This window comes from Lichenostomus cassidix, chromosome 4 (genome assembly GCF_008360975.1).
Source record: "Lichenostomus cassidix isolate B80296 chromosome 4, HeHo_3.0, whole genome shotgun sequence".
In the NCBI taxonomy this organism is placed as follows: domain Eukaryota; kingdom Metazoa; phylum Chordata; class Aves; order Passeriformes; family Meliphagidae; genus Lichenostomus; species Lichenostomus cassidix.
In genome coordinates this window covers 22,317,472-22,334,952 of record NC_139484.1, presented here as the reverse complement: position 1 = coordinate 22,334,952, position 17,481 = coordinate 22,317,472, and the positions used below count along the sequence as shown (strand labels likewise).

The window sequence follows — 17,481 nt, the reverse complement described above, 5'->3', positions numbered from 1 at the left end:
GCGGTGGGCGCAGGGCGATCCAGAGGCTGTGGATCTCAGGGATGCGGTGGGTGCAGGGCGATCCGGAGGCTGTGGATCCCGGGGATGCGGTGGGTGCAGGGCGATCCGGAGGCTGTGGATCTCGGGCGTGCTGTCGGGGCTGGCAGTGCGGCGCGGCCGCTCCGGTGCCGCTGCCGCTGAGCGCTCGCTGGCGCCGCCTGGTGCCCGGAGCGCGGCACCGCAGCAGCGCCGCCCTCGCTGCGCCGCCTCGTGGCACAACGGCGGCACTGCGGCTGTGACCTGGCGCTGCGCCTGCTCGCGGTCCCTGTGCCGGGACTGACAGCCACGGAATCCTTCAGCTAGGGGTTAAAATCATCATCCAGTCCAAGCGCTAACCCAGCACTGCCGAGCCCACCGCTAGACCATGTCCCCAAGTGCCACATCTCAACTACAAAAGCAGATGGCTTATGTATGTGTTATAAATGCCTCCAGGGATGGTGACTGCACCACTTCCCCGTGCAGCTTGTTCCAATGCTTGACAACACTTTTAGTGAAGGTGTTTTTCACGATTATCCAATCTCAGCCTCCCCCAGCACAACTTGAGGCCATTTCCTCTTCTTCTGTTGTTTATTACCTGGGAGAAGATATTGGCACCCATCTGGTTGCGAATCCTTCTTAGGTAGTTTTAGAGAGCAGCAAGGGCTCCCCTGAGCCTCCTCCCGACTTAATACTTCCATCTTCCTTATCAGGCTTCTGCTCCAGACCCTCCCCAAGCTCTGTTTCCCTTCTCTGGACACACTCCAGCACTGAAATGTCCTTCTTGCAGTGAGTGATCCAGAAATGAACACAGAATTTGGGGTGTGGATTCACCAGTGCCGAGTACAAGGGAATGATCACTGCCCTCGTCCTGCTGGCCACACTATTGCTGATCCAGGCCAGGATGCCATTGGCCTTCTCAACCACCTGGGCACACACAGTTCTCCAGGTGTGGCATCAGCAGTGCTGAGTAAAGGGGAAGGATCATTAGGCTTTGGTACTTCTCTGAAAAAGCTGGCTTCACCAGAGGCTGTAGGAAGCAGAGGTGTTCCTGTCCAGTGTCCCACTAGACTGGCCCATGAAGAAGATGCCTGCTGACTGGCAGGAGAGAGAAGAAGTGAAGGTAAGCTATGAAATGTAGTTTTTATATCCACCATGTCAAACACAATAATTTCCTATGGTCAGAACTGGTTATGAAGTACATGTATGAAATGCACTAGAACTGGGTTTAAAAGATATGTGTAAAGATAATAACTAAGGTCTAAAGAAGTTTTCTCTTTAATTACTAAGGTCTATTGCATTTCTATTTCTAGCTGAAAGGTTTGTGGGAGAAGGAGCTATTTGTCTCCTTATAAGATGTTGTAACCCCCGCCTCAGAATAAATGTGATTTCATAGTTCAAAAGCCAGGGTGTTTTATGTAGCTCCCTGGAAATCTTTGGAAAAACAGAGGAACCAACATCTCTTCTCCTTTAGCTATGTACATTTCCCATGGAACTGCTTAACTGTTTGGAGATTTTGTCTGTACTGCCCAAAATTAATGGCCTTTGCAATCACTTCCCTCAGCATGAAGGGGCTCTGTAGTGCCCTTTGCTAGTAATCATTATGTAAGATAAGGCAAATGGAAGTACCAGAAACTTTCTTGTTCTCAGCTTCACTAAATCCAATCAGTCCCAGGATCTTTATACAGATTAGAAGAAAGGAGAAGTCACTCTCCTTATCACACACTGCAGACACAGAGAAGGGCACCTTTAAAACCACGGAGAACTAAGAGTGCACAGCTCAATCAATACTTCAGGGCATGCCAGTTTGTTTGTTTTTTTTTTTTAAAGGGGCATGAAATTCGTGTCCACTCTTGTCCTTTCAGGTTTCTAGTCTAAACAAAATGGATTTCTATTAATTCTGTTTAAATGATCAAGCTTTGAATAGCACTTTCTTGTTGCTACATGTGTCAAAGATATTTTAAATGTTCCTAAGAAATGTAACCTCATGGTATCTTTTTTTTTAAAAAACCACCAGTGAAACTTTCAGTTCCTTCTGAAACCGACTCTTATCTATAAACCAATTTTTTATACACAGACCATACTAACATCAAGTAATCAACAGAAATAGTGCTTTGTTTAAAATATGTTTTTTAATCCACCAGAATAAAACAAAGAACTTTGTCCATAAGTCTGACAGTAGTGTTGGGACTTTTTTTGGAAGATCTATGCAGTCAATTTATTTATACATGTTTAACTTCTGGATAGAAATATTTTTAAGAATCCAAGCAAGAGTACTAATTTATTATAATAAAAGGAAAACTCAGGAGACTGTGCTAGCTTTTGTTGCTTTCTGTAACTGAGATTCTTCTTTTATCTAATATTTATGACTATACTGCACAACAAAATCAGTATTCTTGTATAACTTATTTATGTACTCCATGTTTGAGGGATTATCATAATTTTATTTAGTATCTGAATCAAGAAAATTATTCTTTCCAGATGCAAAAAAGTATCTTCCCTGTTACTTTAGTTGTCAAAAAGCATACATAATAAGCACTATCCCCAAATTTCCCTTTGCTTTTACCTTGCAAGCAAAGTAAAACACAAGCTCTTTGTTTTAAATCCTCCTCTCCCCTTCTCAGATAACTCCTACAACTGTTTTTGCACTTCCAGTTTAGCAAATCTTACAGGCAGGGTATATCTACAGAAATAACTTGCATAACGAAAACCCAAGCCAGCTCTGTACCTCTGCACAGCCAGATCCTGATGGCCTGCTTCCATGGCAAATGCACTTCAGTTAACTTTATACCAAAAGCCTCTAATTTAGGAAAAAAACATTTACTTTTGATATGTATAACTTTATTTTTGCCTACAACAAGCAAGTTAAGGAAAAGATTAGGCAAACCTGAATTTCCTTGGGAGTAACATCAGTCAACAGCTCAGGTGTAATTCAGGCAGAAAAAATCAGGGTCCAAAGACTTTGTCACACAATCTTCATTCTTGGTGAGGGTATAATTTCCTATAGCACTGCTACAGCCTATTTAATGCTCTGCTTTTGATTTTCCTTCAAATTTACATTATTTAGCTCACTCTCAGTATTTACAGCACTGCTAGTCCAGATGCAGGCAGCCTTATGGCTCATTGGCAACATTTTCCTTAGAACTCTGGCTCACATGAGAACCTCCCTGCTGTCCTATTTTCTTGCTTGGATATATAATTCTTCCTTTGTGGGTCCTTAATTAAAAATACTTGGAATAGTTTGGATCCCACTGTAGCAAAACATCATGGCATAACACATAAATTATGAAGAAAAAACTACTGCTAGCATGGATCACTTCCCAGCATTTGTAATAACAGGGAGCACACTGCATTTCCAGCCCCTCACCTCTGGTTTTACTCCCTTCCCTGGGAGTGGCCACTCCTGCCCTCTCGCCCAGAATCTCCACCCATTTCCTTCTGGCCACAGGCAGAGCCAGAATGCTAAGAGTACTCTGGTTGAAAGAGCAGAAAATTGTTTGGATAAAAATAATGGTCTCGTAGTGTAAGCACAATTAAATGTGGCCACTGCAGGGAATACAGACCAGATGTTATATGCTGCCTCTTAATTTTTCACTTCTGCAAATTAAACAGGGTGGGGGCACAGGTTGTGCCTGTGCTCCATAATCATCTGCTCTTTTAGGTTATGCTTGAGTTGATTATTCAGATTTACCTGGTTTAGGGCATTTTTTGTGTATTCTGTCTACATTTTTTCTTTTTTTTTTTCCCCCTAAGCAAAGGAGTGATTATCAAGATTTTATTTATCTGTGTTCTTCTCAATTCCCTGGGTTTTTTCCCTGATGTTTGATAGAACAATCTGAAACTTACTTTATCATAAAATCGGTAGTGAATTTTCCTGAAACTGTGGTATCATGCATCTTTTTATACAAGCTTGTTTTAGCTCATTTTTATGCTATTCTGAAAGCTCTGATTCTCCTGGAAGATATTGTTTTGTAAAAGAGCCCTAGTGAGGTGATTGAGCATTTTCTTTATCAGTCATTTCCCACCAAATTTGCTCATGGTGCAGCTTAAAGTCTCCCCTCCTCTCCTGCCAACTCAGCTATAGTCAATCATGCAATTTAGTCTGATGATAATTTATTCCACTTAATCATGCATAAGATGTAAAAATCCCAAAGGAGGAGTTTGGGAAACTGGAAATTAGAGAGGGGGGGAAAGTCCCTAACCAAACATTCTCACCTTTTTTCCCTGCAAGCTCAGCATATCTTGTGCTGAAATTACTGAGACACTGTGGTGCCCTGCTTTTTTCACAGTCTCTTGGTGCTGGAATCACACTTTAAATCACTCTCCAAAAGCATGACTTAGTTAACACTTCATTATGCAAGAAGATTTCCACTATGCTGTAGTTGGCAAAAAAAGCTGACTTTCCTCATGCATTTTATCCAGCACCCACTTCAAATTAAGAAAATGAGACTATAAAAGTTTTTGTCTAAAAGGCATATGCCTGAATGTCTGTTTACCCAATCATCACTTTTACTAGGTGCATATGTTGAAAATATGAAAGATCAGATACCACAGCAAAATTAAGATATGTCTGTGATTTTTTTTTCCTTTCAAGGAATAAGTATTTCACTGTACAGCATTATTTGAAGAGTAGCATGTTTCATCTCAAGGATCAGGAATGGCTTGCAGTATAATTTGACAATGTGGCTCGTTAAATTAATTTAGTATGTGGAGAACATGATTATTTGCTCACATAAGTATTTTCAAATTGTGCTTTTCAGACTACCAGCTGTCTGAAGTGTCATATGAACTGCTGCATATGTGGTCCCAGGGCCAAATCGTCCGTTTTACAGCTTATATTAAGATGATGGGAGCCTCCAAAATATTTGAGGGAAACAAGTGGTGTAGGAAATCTGGCAGCCATGACCTTAGTGAAAAATCCTTTTTCAAAGAGCAGCAAATAGACTTATCACTAGAATAATACTATATCCAGTCCCCAACAACATTCACGCTCCTGTAATGCTGGAATTCAAGCCTTTAAAAGCATGTGGATACTTACAGTTATTTTTTACAGCTGAATCCCAAGCCATTCATTCAGTTTTTGCTCCTTTCTTTAAGCAAGACTCCAGTTTGCAATATTTATTAAATTCAAACAGTGAGGTTACATGCTAACATCTGGTAACACCTACTCTAATTCTGACTCTTTTTAAGACACAAATTTAAGTTGGAAAAGAGAGATCCTTCTGAAATGGATAAATACCCTTGCCGAGGAAAAACCCACCCATGACATTGTCATCAAAACCAGTCCAGCTATACTACCAGAACATGTAAGTATTTATTTCTGCACTTGGGCCTTCTTTTTTTGGCTCTTTTTCAGCTAAATACAATGATCTAACTAAAGAGACCTCAGCACATTTCAGTATGTATGAGCTTATTCAGAAAGTTTTCTCAAGTCAGTGCTCAGGTCTGTAATAATGTGATACCCTGAGAAAGAAATCACAGAAATATTTTACAGGAAGTGCCTTCAAGAAGGCATCTAGCTCACTTCCCTACTATAAATATTTTTAGATCTGTTTATATAGAACATTGTATAAAAAGTGCAGTGAATGTTGTAGAAAATTTTTGCTACTCTTGTATTCCTTATTTGTCATCATGCCAACAACCCATGGACTTTTTTCTTCTGATGTGGCTGGGTATCAGAAAATATTTGTAAATCTCTTTTTTTTAAATAAACTATCAATATTCAAAATGAGGCAATTTTTAAGGAGAATTTGAAGTACCTCTCACTACAAAATATCACATTATACATTTATAAACTGCCTGTGCACGTAGAAAGAAACAACTAAAAGGTAGCCTCCAGTCTGTATTTCTTTAGAAAAAACAATTCTAGCCTACATTAAATCAGGATGTTAATTGATTCCATCTTTAAAATTCTCATGACCATGCAGATCTGCTTTGAAAACTGACATCCCCTCCAAGAGAGAAACCTGCATACTGGTACAACTTCACACAAATGGAAAAGAAAGACTGCCAGAAATGAAACAGTAAGGATTTAACTTTGTTTGGTTCACTTCATATGACTAAGGTAAAATTGTAAGTAGCCTTTCTGTAGAGACAGTAAAACCTCAGATGGACAGTGGCCTGAGCAAAGTGGTCTCTACAACTCTTAATCTGTAAAAAACATGGAGTCATTGAGTAATTTAGGTTGGAAAGTTCAGTCAGGCTGCTCAGGGACTTGTGCATTCAATTTTTTTTAAATTTCCAGGGTTGTGGACTCTGCACGCTGTCTGGTAATGTGCAGCAGCAGCACCCAACTCCATCCCTGCAGAGCCACAAAACTTCTATTTCTACTGCCCAACCCATCCCCACTTCCAGCCCCACACACTTCCTTTTCACATTTGAACTGAGTTAGGAGTTTCCTGTTCAGCCAGTCCAGCTGCCTGCTGTGCACACCCATTTTCCTGCAGTTCTGGATGGACTGTCCTTGTGCTTTCAGGAAGCTGGTATCCAAAACTGACCAGTCTCTGCGGCCCTCTGCCTTTCATAGCACCCTCCCATGAATCATAGAGTCACAGAGTGATTTGGGTTGGAAGGGTTCTTAAAGATCATCTCATTCCAGCCCCTCTGCCATGGGCAGGGGCACCTCCCACTAGACCAGGTTGCTCAAAGCCCCATCCAACCTGGCCTTGAAAACTTCCAGGGATGAAGCATCCACAACTTTTCATGAGATCCTGGCTGCTGGCTGCCTGAACAAGCTGAAGTTCAGAGTTTTTAGTCTGCCACTGCTGCTTCTACCCTCTGCTTCTGCTACTACAAGCTCCCTTCACTTTTAAGGGAAAACAAAGTTGTAAAGCTCAAATCGTGCAAAACCGTTCAATTTTTAAAACCTCTAATGCTAGATAAGAATTTCAACTACTGTAACATCCTGTTGTTTTCAGACTATAAAGATGGCCTAAGCTTACTCCTTCTTTTTCCAAGTGTCAATTTCCTTCAGGGAGAGAAAAAGGTGATGAAACAGCTGCCACATTATGTCTGTGACTGTGATACAGGTGCTTATGACCTGGGAGAGAGGAAAGACAAAGTAGTGGCCAGTCAGATTCTCCATTCTTCTGTCTCTGTGCTTGACACAAGGTTATGAGTATTTAATTTATGTCTGAATATTTTTAGGCTGTCTTTGAATTTCTAATGTCCCGAGATCTGTCAAGAGATGTGCTGGCCATTCCTTGAGTTGTAACACCCCCCAGCCAGCTTTCTCCATGGAATTTCAGTGAGAGTACAGCAGATTTGCTTCCATCTTCCATATGGAGCACCCCAAAAGTTATCATCTGCTTTCCATCCTATGATACGCCACAACATAATTCCAACTACTTGCTCTTTTTTAACCCTCTCTCTCTCTCCATATGATACAGAGCTGGTTTTCCTCCTCTCTTCACAGTGGGCTTGTGTGTTGCCCATTTCTCAGGTTAACTCTAGAGAGGAAAGTTTCTAGAGAGATTTCAAATAAAAAAGGTTTTCATTCTCAGACTCAAACTCCTCTAAAAATAAGTATGCTTTCCATCACCATTGAAGGATCTTTTTAAAAATTCTCTGTATGTATAAATCTACACATCTCAGGATCTGAGGATGGATATTTTATTTTAAACGAAAGAAGACTCGGGCAATTAAAAAAAAATAATCCAAATGCTGAAATTGGCAGTGAAAAAACTGGCATTTTATCGAACGCATCCTATTTAGGACTTCCCTAAGTGACCAGTAAAGCTTTTAAAATATACTCAGCATTTGAGCTATTTCTATAAACTTTGACCACATGCTATAGAAGCCTTCCTGTTGTGGTTCCCAGGCACAGCACAGTTACTTGAATTCATTCTTGGGCCACTCTTCTAGGGGTCAGTTTGCAATGGTTTCCCCATGACTGGTGGAAGCCAAGGGCACTGAAGCAATCCTGATGCAGATAGCTGACCGCATTGCACCAGGACTGGTGCAACTCAACTGACGCCGACTGCCACAGAGCTATGGGTGCTTGCAGGAGAACTGAGCTCTGCTTCCTGTGATAAAAGTAAAATGCCAGGGAGGAAAGGCCAGAGACAGACTACTGAAATTTCTGTGAGGAGAATGGTTTCACAGAAAGAAAGGAATGGTTTTGCAGAAGAGAGCTGAGTTGGAAGGGATCCAGAAGGCTCATGGAGTCCAACTCTTAAGTGAATGTCCCATACAGGGATCAAACCCACACCTCTGGCATTATTAGCACCAGGCTCTGACCAGCTGAGCTCATCTCAGGGTCTTCATATCTAAACTTGAACTCGGTAATATTCTTCCTTACATTGTGGCTTTTCCATAAGGATCTCCTGGCTTGCTGAAGGAATTACCAGGCTTGAGAGGGAATGGCTGAAGGTGGTATGGCAACATGTCAACCCCCTTTTTTCCACATTATAAATTCAGCTGCCTCAGAGGAAACCACCTCATGACTTGGAGTACTTTTGGATAAACATTAATAATAACATATTCTAATTGGTCATTATTGCTTGAACAGAAAATATCAGATTTCCTTTTCACCAGGAGGAAATGAAAATGTCATGTACTGTAATATGACAAGCATGGAATTTACAGTAGTGATATGTACTTGTAATTACCTTTATATGTGTAAATGCACACAAAGCAGAACACCAGGGAGGCCATTTTACAACAGATTTAATCAAGAGAACATCTATGTCTCCTCATAAACTTACCTAACCAACTTTGAAAAAAGAATGGAGCTGATTAGACAGGTTAATGGGGTGATGTCTTTATAAATGACAGATGGCTATGTTAGAACAGAAAGTTGTTCACTCTCCATTTTTTATTTTATTTTACTTATGAGACTATTTTACTATTTTTTTGTTTTACTTATGAAACTATTGCTCATACATTTTTCATTAGCAGTGTTTCACAGGAAAAAAAAAAGCAATTTCCAATGAAACTGAACTTTTAACTGGATGGATGTTGTCATTACACTTAAGTGGCAGTAATCAAAACTAAAATACAAAATGAATTTTTTGGAATTCCAGGTCTTTATAAACATCCTGGCCTCCCCCCGTTGGCCTGCAAATGGAGAAAAGTGCTTACAGATTTGCAAGCTCATAAGAACATAACAAAGAAATGGAAACATGCAGAAGAAAGCTAGCTTTTTTATGTATAGGGAAGCCATTAGTGGTGAATTTGGCAGAGTAATTAAAAATTACAATTAAAGAAGAAAGCAAGATTAGATATGCTAAAAAAAAAAAAAAATCTACCAGGGGCACCTCAGAATGATCGAAGTGTAGGATGTGGAACAAACTAGATTGTTAATCTTCCCTCAGGTTTACACGGTGTCTGGAAGTGAATTACACAGTGTTAACTGAAGGAGGATTCACCAAGTTCCTACACAGAGGCCTCTACCGTGTGCTCTGGGATCCCTGGGCAGGCCTGAAGGGGAGGATGTGCAGTACCTGAAGGTGCTATTGAAAGCTCCTGTGGCAGGGGCAGGTCTTGGCTCTTTCCTGGGCAGCACTTGGCAGTGGTCCGTGTGCCACCACTGGCATATGCCATGACTGGGGAAGCCCTGTCTAAAGATTCCCAGTGCCTACTTGGCTGTTAGATTTTGCAATTATTTCTGCAGCAATTATTTCTGCAGCATTCTCCCATCTCTCTTCTCCCACATGAAAAAAGTCCATTCCTAGAGACCAAAAATTAAGAAAACATGCATTGCTAACCTGCTACTCTTTTCATCCTCCTTTGTCATTTTTCACTGACCTGAAGTGTACAGCTTCTTCATCTGATGCAGATCACTGATTAAAAGAATCCTGTTGAACATCTCTCTAGCCTTCTGTGCATGCATGTAGGAAAACCAAAGTCTCCTGGGAATGTTTTCTCTTGAAAAGTTCTCTGTGAATTTAGGATTTATGAGAACCACTAGACTAAGTTTTAAAAAAATTCTGGATCTTTGGGGTCTTTCTGCATTTATCATGACTGTAGTACCAGAGCCAGAGTGAAACAATACTTATGCACTTTTGTGAAACTCTGCAGCAGATAGAAGTAAGGAAAGGTAATTTTGGACACTCCGGATAATGTGGCTCCACTGCATCATAGTTTGGATCAGAATTCTTGCAAGCTTTTTAAGTGCTAGTATACTGCTGGGGCTTTTCTATTAAAGTGCAATAATATATCACAAGTTTAATTCCATTTATCTGGCCATGCGTAAATCAATAGGTTCCACAACGGTGTCTAATCCTCATTAACAGAAATGGATCAGCTTATCCCTTCGGCAGGTGAGTAGGTGGCTGGCAGCTGCAGAAATAACAATGATCTTGTTTTTACTAATAACATTATGATCAACAGTTTAGGATGATCGTTTGACATGATATTTAAGTCACCACACAATTGACTCATCCCACAATTCACCTCTTATTAACATAAAGAAGATAAATTTCAGACAGAGTGTTCATCGAGATAACAGCTGGATGTGTCTTTGTGTTCCTTGTTGGTACTTCCACAGATGAATTGCTGGAACATCAGTAGCACCTCTTATGAATGTATTAATATCTGGTCAAGTGTTACCAAACCAAGATGGACATAATGCTAGGAAATTGTTTGGATTTACCTTTTCTCAATTAATTCCTTATTTCTATGTCCTAATTTCACCTTAATCCTATGTCCTAATATCACAGTCCCTGCTACCAGATTCCAGATTTTCTCCACAGCTCCTATTTCCCCAGAGTTAGCTAGATGTTCACAGCATTTTGAGGTGGAAGTACTTTTTTTTTGTTTTCAGTTGGTGTTAACTGGAGTAATCGGATCAGTGGCGAATTGCTGATTTTATAAATCTAGTGGGGATAGGATATAGGGGATAATACAGAAAGGATTATGTAAAAGATTTGTATCTTTAGGAAATGCTTTCACAGTGCCTGATGCTTAACAGGAAGCTACTGTCCTATAGCACCTGGCTGCTTTGCAAAGTAGTCAGTTTGAGTGTCTTGATATGCAAAATACCACAGCTAATCCAGGCAGACAATCCTTGATCACTTTGTGGCTCCTCAAAGTAAGTAAATAAGTAAAAGAATGTTCCTTGTCACATGACTTCTATTAATCTAATGAAAGGTACTGCAGGTTGGTGAAACTGCAATCTTCCAAATATTTTACTCCTGTTTCTGTTCTCTTCCTAAAGCAGGAACAGATTCCCTACTGCTCTGTATGGACTGTCTCCCTGTACATTTCCTTGCCATTAATTCCTGTTTCTCTAAAACAGGCTCTTAGTCCCCATTCCTTTCACTCTCTGCTGTTCCATCCTCTGTTAAATTCACCTCATTATTTTGATATTGTCCTTCTCTTTCCTTCCAAAACACGAAGAACACCTCCTCTTCCTTGACCTGCTCATCCTCCTACACTCAGCCCTATTAAATTTCCTACCTCCAACAGAGCCTACTCCCTCTGAATCCTAGAAAAGCATCAATTTAGGGGGAGCTATATTGAAAAGAAAATGAGGTAGCAAAAAGAAGTGTGACAGATAAAAATATAAGGAATTAGTAGTTATAACAGAAAGGTTTCAGGTGAGACAAAATTAATACAGCATCCAAAATGTACATAAGCTATTTTTAAAAAGAAATCTAAATACAGTGCAAATTTTCAGAAACACCCCCACCCCTTATTTTCTTTCCTTTTTGTGCAGGCACCAGCTGCTACATGGTCTCTGGGTAACAATGACCTCTTCTGTTTTATCTTCAGTGTTGTGGTCCAGAGAAGTACTAAAAGCCAGAGGGAGATTATACAGCTCATGTGTTCATTACAGGAGCATCTCTAACCTTTGTAGTTCAAACTGTACAATAGAACAGAAAGACTGAAGCATCACAATATGTACCAACAGTAAGCTGTTTCTATAACACTACTAATACTACTAATAATAACAATAATTCAAGTTTTTGTTACTCATTCCTTTCTGTGATGTAGTACAGGCCCATAACTGCATTTACTCCCCAGATCTTAATCCAGCCTCTGTGAGAAGCAATTTGTTGGGGATTTCAAAACATCCTCTGAGATCATACTAGAGTTTTATGCAGCAAACCTCTCATAATCCCTCTCAAAACTCTAATATGGAGCTATTTCTGGATCTTATGCTTCTTTTGGAGCGGGCTTGGCTGGAGAGTTTGAACAGTACATGAGAAACAAGTGCAGTGCAAGCTGTACGTGATGAGGGAAGTGTTGGGAGCAGCTGCTTGCACAGGCTCACGGAACCCTTTGGGTGCAGCACAGCAAGGCAGGTAAGCACAGGTGCAAAGACACCTCCCTCCAGCACACCCTGCAAGTGTACAGATAGCTGACCTCAGGAATTTAAACTTGGCTTTCAGTGAACAGGGCCCAAGTGAAGAAACACGATTTGTAGTGGCTTTTGTTTGTTCCTGTCAGGCACCATTGTTTTGCCCAAAACCAATGTAGAGTTTACTGCCAAAGCAAAAAAACAAAGCAAACTTGTCTTTTGGTGCTGCCAGAAGCTGGATTCTTAGGAAGACTTTCACAACAACAATCACATCTTTTAGTGCAAATGTGGCAGTAGAAAAAAAAAAGCTAACAAAATAAGGGTGCAGACTCAAAAGGAAAGTAAGGACTGCTCATTAAAAGTAGTGCACTATGAGGTGTTTCATAAATTTATTCAGAATTTTCTGTGGTAAAAGTTCCTGAGATATTTCCCGATATAACTTGCATAGTGTAAGGAATTACACTGACATTTTGAAGACCCCTTCTAGGCTGAAAGAACCAAAGAAATGAGGTAAAGCAGCTTCTTCACTGCCTGCATAAATTCCTTAGAGAATGGAAATCCATGTTCCAATGCCACCTAGCTGAGATTCATTAGGCATTCATTTATTAATTCACTGCTTTTAAAAACACCAATAGCAGCAATCCACCATAATGAACACATGATGCAGACAAATTAAGAGATATACTGATTACACATCTAAAGAAAAATGAGGAAAAATCACCATAGGCATTTTTAAAAATACATTACAAAACAAGGTAAAAGTTTACATTATAAAAAGGCAAAAAATTTATTTAACAAAATAATGCCATCTAACACATACTGCAAAAACCTTCACACTTAATCAAAAGAAAACTTCCTCTTTGGAGGAAGAGGTCAATATTTTGCCAATATGGGCAAGGCTAATATTTTGAGATGGCATTACTCTCTTGAAGTATTATGCTGTTTGTAGAAACTAAGAGGACCTCTCCTATTTAAGGTGAACAGTATTCAAAAGCAGCTTTTAAATTTGAATTTTAATACATAGTCAAGAATTTTTAAAGAAGCTCTAAGTCACAGAATCAGAGAATCACTCAGGCTGGAAAAAAACCTCTAAGATCATTGAGTCCAACCATTAACCCAGCACTGCCAAGTCCACCACTATACCATGTCCCCAAGTGCCACATCCACATGTCTTTTAAATACCTCCAGGGATGGTGCTTGACCCTTTGATCCTAATATCCAATTTAAACCTCCCTTGCATGACTTGAGGCCATTTCTTCTCATCCAATGCTCAAGATTAAGAAGTATTTTGTCATAAAAAGTTATAAAATTATATATTATTTCTCTTCACTCATTTTGATTAAAGGCAGAGTATTTCATTGCTAAAATGTACTTAGTTTAAAACTTTTTCTGACATTGCTAGGTGTCACGAAGCACCCCCAGACCACAACAAAACTCAACATTGATACAGTTGGACTGTGTAAGAAGAAGGAAGTTATGCTTTCTTATCCTATATGAACTGAAAGGGGGCTTCTGCATAAAAGATCTGATCCCTGAGCACTGCTCAGATTTATCTGCAGCAATTTAAAGGGTAATGACTCCAGCTGCCAGAAATCACTCTTACAACAGATGCAATGGAGCTGGCAGTGGGTCTGTTCCTCAGCTGCTGTTCTTCACTCCCTCATCAGCTATTAATACACATTGAAAAGACCCCCAGGACTTCTCTCCCCCAGCTCCCTCAGGCTCTCCCCCTACACCAGATGCTTGAGTCTCTTCACCATCTCTGGAGCTGCTCCAGGTCCTGTTCCAGTGTGCATGTGTGCCCCTTGTACTGGGGAGCAAATCATGGGACATGGCACCCCCACTGGAGTCTAATCTGTGCTGAAAAGAAGGTTCAGAGGATTGGAATAAAGCTTGTAAACCAGCACCCACAGTAATATTTTAAAGGTTGTTTAATGAGAAAGTATATATTTTTTTAAATGCAGTTTAGAGACTTTATTAGTATTTTCCATAAAATCTTATGGAGCTCATTCCCAAGCTGGGGTTTAAGTTCAGCTTTAGTTCATGCTTTCTGATTTTTCTTTTGGGTTGCAAGCTTTACAGAAAACTTCTGTCATGTTTTATTCCCTTAGCTCAACACTTCCAGTTTGCTTGTGGGAGGCAGAACCAGCATTAGACTTGGAACCACACTTGGGAAGCTCAGGACGACAGGGTTTACTTCCAACTCTCAGCTACATTTTAAATAGCTTTTATCCAACATAGCCTGTTTCTCCAGATCTTTGGTGATGGGGTTTTGCCATTGTTGCTTGAACATAAAACCAGCCCAAATGGAGATCACCAGGTCAGCTGAAGAATTTAACACTGATTTTACCTGGTTGAAAAACCAAATTAAAACAATTGTCTATGGAATTCTAAACTGCCTGTCTGCTGAACTTTACTGGCCTTGACTAATGCACATACCCCACTGCCTTTAACAATCAAGGCCAGTCAGGGAGTATTTATTTATCTGTAAGCAAATACATGAAGATCTGACAGGATTCAACATGACAATGCTGCCTTCCCTGGCAAGCTGGATTTGCTGGCTATTGGAGCAAGCATTTTAGATGAAAACATCTGAAATCCATGAAGATGGATTTTTGCAATTATTTTATTTATTTTTTTTTCTAGTGTGATGTTAAAACAAAGAAGAAAACAGAAAAATATTAACAACAAATGTTACATTCTTTTTGGATAGGAGAGGCCACAAAAAGAACTTGTACTCCAAGTTACTAGGTATGTATAAAATTCCAAACATTATTTCATTTCTTCTTTTGCCTGGTGGAAACCTTAAAGGCCAGCCATGGAGACAGGGAATACTTAAAAACAGGCAGATAAAACTGATGTGTTTGTGTACTTAGCCAGCTTAAAGGCTCAAATAAAAATTATATCTTCCTTACAAGAGGGAAGATAATACTTTAGCAAACTACAGGTGACTCAGAAGGAAAGGGAAGCTCAAGCAGTAGATGTGAGGAATCCAAAACATGCATGAGAAATGCTGGCAGCAGCAAATTCTAAGATTAAAATTTCAAGATAACACAGCATGTGTATAGCCACATAAGATCACTGTAGCTTCGTAGAGACTGAGTATGTCCATATTAGAGTTCTAAACGTTTCTCATTCTGAGGAAGAAACTGCAGATGTTTGCTGCTCAAATTAGAGATTACCATCTCTCCCTAAAAATGTATATGTATGTATGTAACTAAGGAAAATGAGAAAAGAAAGGAAAAAAAAGGAGCTTAGTCTTTTCTTAGGACTTGGAAATTCAAACAGGAGAGCAAGACTATGAAATGTTCTAGTCTTGACATGCACTCTATAGATAAAAGTAACAATGTGAGAAAATTACGTAGGAAGGGAATGGAACAAGCATTATAATGGAATGTGTCTTGTCTTGAGTGCCTCATATTTTTTTGCCCCAAAACCATGTGAAATTTGATACCTACACACACCAAGTATGGCACTCTCAAATCAGGCCACCTGCAAGTTAAAATTTTATATGATTATGATAATAATATTAATAATCCAGTTAGTGTAATAGTTAATGTTAAATAATCACATTCATATTTGGTATGCTTATGAGGAACATTGCAGATCATTTCAGAAAATAATTTTCCTGAAAAACTGTGGTTTGAGTTTGTTTCTACCTTTTTTTGTGTGTGTAAACACAATCAGGGAGGTGTACGTGCAAACAGTTCTGTCCCAAACATGGTGCAGTATCAAGTATAAGGAGAAATTTTTATTGCCCACACAAACACCAGTTTTCTCCTTGGAAATTCTTTGATGCCAGATTTCAAAACACAGAAATTTTTACCAATTTAAAGATTCAGTCCCTTTCCCTAGATAGAATTACATAAATGACAGCTTTTTATATCACAGAAGATGTGAAGTGTTTAAAGGTATGTATGCTTGTATTTGTTTTCGATATCTATCTGTCTTTCTGCAGGTTATATTCACATTCCTGAGGTGATCTCCCCTTTGGAAATCTTTGATGCTGCCATGTTGGCTGATACTTTGTTAATAAAACTCAAACACTTGTCTCTGTGTTAAACAGCTGGTGCAAGACCCCACAGCCTTTAGAAGCGTGTCTAATCCTTATTAACACAGGCAGTCTCCTTAAAAAGGCAGAGTTGAAGACTCCTTGAAAGACGAGTTCGGAGGAGCAGACCCTCCCTCTTTATTAACAGAGACCAATATCAAATACACTCATTTAAAAGGTCAGACAAAAGGGATAGGATGGGATGAGATGGGATGGGATGGATAGATGCCTCTGTAGCTCAAGTCACCCTGGGAGGGAGCACGAGAAGGACAGCAGCTCTCGTGCTTTACTCCAGCTGTACATGGAGGTTACACCGCCCACCCCGGGGCTTTTGGCACTGCCGACTCTTCGGGGAACCTTTTGGGGCTGGGGAGCGGCTGTGACACCAGCTCTGAGAAACCGAAACAACCGGCGCCGCCCTCTCAGGCTTTGAAGCTGAAGGGAGAGAGCGAGTTTTCCTCCCCTCATCCTGCTCCTTTTTCACTTCAGCCTGTCACATCTGGGTGGCATCTCTAATGACCCACATTCGCGCACCCTGCGCTCTCCGGGGAGCAGCGCCTGCAGGAGCAGCAGGAGGAGGAGGAAGAACGCCAGCCCGCCCGCCCCTGCTGGAGGTTTGGGTGGGGAAGCGGCTCACCCGCCTCTCCGGGATCGTGCTGGCTGTGGCAGGAGCTGGAGCATCCAAACATCCTCTTCCCCCGCACAGCCGCGGCTTTCCTCCGGCATGGCTCCGCGAACGCAGAGCGCCCGGCTGGGGGCCCACTGCTCGTATGGGGTTTCTTATATTCTTAAAAAAAAAGGAAAAAAAAAAGACCCCCAAACCCCCACCTTCTCCAAAACCACCCCTCCCAAAAGAAAAAGCAAATCGCTTCAGGAAGGGCAGACTTCAGTTATTGAGCAGGTAGAGAACTAGGCGCTAGTGAGGAGTGCTGTGTCCAGTTCTGGCTCCTCAGCACAGGAGGAGCTACTGGTGAGGATCCAGCGAAGGGACATAGAGGTGATGAGGGGTGTGGATCACCTCTCACGTGAGGAGAGGCTGTGGAGTTGGGCCTGTTCAGTCTGGAGAAGACTGAGGGGGATCTCATTAACGCACATAAAAATCACAAACGTGGGTGCCCAGAGGATGGTGCCAGACTCTTTTCAGTGGTGCCCAGCGACAGGAACAGGAGTA

The 17,481-nt window shown here is 40.7% G+C and overlaps 1 long non-coding RNA gene across 1 annotated transcript; it reads left to right on the top strand.

Moving 5' to 3' along the window:
* The first annotated feature begins 6,861 nt into the window (after nucleotides 1-6,861).
* Nucleotides 6,862-16,322, top strand: LOC146438019 (uncharacterized). The gene is made up of 3 exons (XR_014851638.1): nucleotides 6,862-12,263; nucleotides 14,906-15,010; nucleotides 16,218-16,322. It is a non-coding gene; the product is annotated as an uncharacterized LOC146438019 (long non-coding RNA).
* Nucleotides 16,323-17,481: the final 1,159 nt, after the last annotated feature.